This window comes from Ursus arctos, unplaced genomic scaffold (genome assembly GCF_023065955.2).
Source record: "Ursus arctos isolate Adak ecotype North America unplaced genomic scaffold, UrsArc2.0 scaffold_10, whole genome shotgun sequence".
Taxonomy (NCBI): Eukaryota; Metazoa; Chordata; class Mammalia; order Carnivora; family Ursidae; genus Ursus; species Ursus arctos.
Genome location: NW_026622764.1, coordinates 54,544,383 through 54,547,722, shown reverse-complemented (window position 1 = coordinate 54,547,722; position 3,340 = coordinate 54,544,383).

Below are 3,340 nucleotides of genomic sequence, written 5' to 3'. Positions count from 1 at the left end.
TGCTTGCTTCCTGGGTGTGTGCACTCTGAAAACGCACCAGCCCATACACTTAAGATTTATATACTTTTTCATATACTGTTGTACTTTAGTGAGGCTTACATTAAAAAAGAATAAAGCAGTCATTCTGTGAAGATCATAAATCTACCGCTGCATGAAGAAGAAAAACTCCCGATGTTACGCAAAGGACACTCATGGCGGGGGGGGGGGATACAATTTCCATCTGACTTCTAGATTCAAATAATGTCGTACCTCACTTACAAACCACTGAGAAGGGAAGGTGATGTGGGACACTTCAAACAAGCGGCCCATGATGTCTGATTTCGGAGATGCAAGTGAAGTGTTTGAATAAAACTGTCTCATGAAATCTTACGGTGGAAAAACTCTAAGCTGATGTCGTAAAAATATTTTTAATATATATGCGCAGTAAGCTGTGACAAGTAGACAAGCATTTTATATTGAAGAGCTCATAGACCTATTCCCAAATTAGCCAAGCAGCTTTGTATATTCACATCTCCATTTGAACACACTGGACAAACACAGTATACAACAGAGATTACATTGGCATATGCAACTTCTGAAACCAAAATCACTTGTTACTGAAGCAAAAACTGCCAGGTGTGGGGGGTTTTTTTAAGCTTTCATTTTAGTTTGGGTTCATTTCATTTAGTTTAGTTTTGGGTTGAGTTTAGTTTGGGTTTAGTGAAGAAAGGACACTTACCGGTGGTGCCTCCTGGTGAGAACGGCAGCCGCGAAGGGATTGGCAGAGGTGATGGACAGATGGCATGGCAGTAACAGCCGCAGGAGCACTGGTGACCGGAGGACCACAGCAGCGGCCATGTGCAAGGCCTATGAGTATTAGACGAAGTATTAGAACCAAGATCAGCATCTCAAATCAGCTATTTTCCTATCAGCTCAAAAATATCTAACACGAACGTATAAAAGGAAAATGATCCCATTCAGAGCAGCAACAAAAACCCAAAGTACGTAGAAATACCCCAAGCAAGAGTGGTTTGAGGACTTTAGTAAAGTAAACCCTTAACAAATGGACAGCAATGTATTCATGGAAGAAAAGACTCAATATTGTAAAGGTATTGATACGTTCCAGATTAATCTATAGAGGCAATGCAATCACAATCAAATCTCAATACTTTTTTTTTTTAAGATTTTATTTATTTAGTTGACAGAGAGAGAGACAGCCAGTGAGAGAGGGAACACAGGCAGGGGGAGTGGGAGAGGAAGAAGCAGGCTTCCCAGCGAAGGAGCCTGATGTGGGGCTCGATCCCAGGACGCTGGGATCACGCCCTGAGCCGAAGGCAGATGCCCAACGACTGAGCCACCCAGGTGCCCCAAATCTCAATACTTTTAGTGGAACTTGACAAGCTAGTTATAAAGCTTCTATGGAAGAACACACCAAGACAGTTTTGGAAAAGAACACATTGCTCTACCAGGTGTCGAGTCACACTGGAAAGCTGTGATAATCAAAACAGGCTTGGAACCGAAGAGCGCGGTGGATCAAAGAAATCCTGCTGCAGACCTAGGCGGGGATTTAGTCTATGCGATTGGTGGCGTCTCAAGTCACTGAGGAATGCGGACTTCCATATGGGGGGCCGCAAAATGGTTTTTCAGCAGCTTCACGGAGAAAGACGTACAAAAGTAGCCCCGGAAAGGGCATGCCTTGCAGCATTGCTTGTGGTCGAGAACATATGAAAACACCCCAAAACATTTGCCAGTAAAAATAAGCTGCTGAACAATGCACATAATTCAATACTGTTAACATTTTTTAAACCACCAACACAATATGTATACTTTCTATAGATAGAAATATTTCACAGGAAAAGGTGCAAATGTAGATAATGGCCATTACTTCTGGGAAGGAGAAGAGCTTCAGAATTGAGGATGATAGGCAAAGGGTTTTATTTTTGATGAATGACATCATTTTTACAAATACAAGTTATGCATATATATTTTGAGTTGTAAAACATTAATTTTAAACCTTAATGTTTAATAAATGTTGAAAGCCAGAAAGAACAAACAGTGCCGACACCCCGCTGTGTCAAGGTCCAGAAACACACCTTCACGCCTTTTCCTTTCTTTATACTCCTGGGAATTTAAGTTCTCATTCAAAAACACTTTTTAAGAAATAGAATTATCATAACTTGCTCTGTGACATAGTGAGACTTCCAGAAGAAGAAAACCGGATGTGATTCCCACATCCATACTGTACCTTGAGCCTGATTCCTCGTCTGCAAATGGAGCAGACAAGAGCCCCCACGCCATCTAACTCACGGGGCTGTGGCACATAGCAAAACAAGGTGGCCTTTGAAATCACCATCGTCCCATCCAGATGTTAGTGATCAGAGGCCTCAGTGCCACCGGGCTCCACAATGAGGTGTGCTCGCCTTGAGAGGGTGCACAAGACCATTCATTGGAGTGTGACAGCTTCTGTCTATGTGTATTTTTAGCTCATCCCCTTCCTGTTAAAATGTATATTTTTGTGCATGCTTTATAATATCCGTAACATATTCGTATGCTAATACATACAATGATATGTAAATAGCCATATATTGCGGATGCACGTGGCATGTGTGAGACCTCTCCCCTAATATTCTCAAACCACAACTTTTGGAGTAGAAGAAAAGAATCGTGAGGGTCAGCACACTGACTATCAGCTGTGCATTCAATGTGTACCCTGTATCTAGGCTGGTTGGCTATAGAAATAAAATAGTTTCCTCCAGGAGAAAGTAGTTTGTAAATATTTTCACGTCTTTTAGCGGCCCTAGCCAGTCCAGGAGAAGACGTCCTTCTGGTCTTCAGAGAGGAAATAAGAGGAATCTATACCCTTGTAGTAGTTGGCCTGAGACCAGAACTCCAATCCAAGAGCATCGGATTTCCAATTTCACTCACGTCTCTTTGGCACCAGTTGTCAGCCTTCTGTCCCTGATGATGTTTAATGAGTAGTTCACTTCCTGGTGACAGAACGTAAGAAAGAGAATCCTAGTGCCTTTTTTGGTTGACAATGGTATATACTCAACCAGTTAAATATATTAACATTTCGTTGTGTTTATCAGACAAATTAAAATAGTATTAAAAATGGGGCATCGAGGTGGGAACTAGAAGAGTCAAGAGACTTAACTTATCAAGATGGTATTTCTGGCATCCTGGTGTGAATGTGTGTGTGTCTGAGTGTGTCTGTGTGCGCTGTGTGTGTGTGTGTGTGTGGTTGAAACATTATACTTAGAGTCGTAATTTTCAGCACAGGCTGTTCAGGTGGTGGGTTAATGGCATACTGCCTTAAGTTCATTGCTGCTGAGGGTCTTATTCTTCTCAGAAGACTGTAACC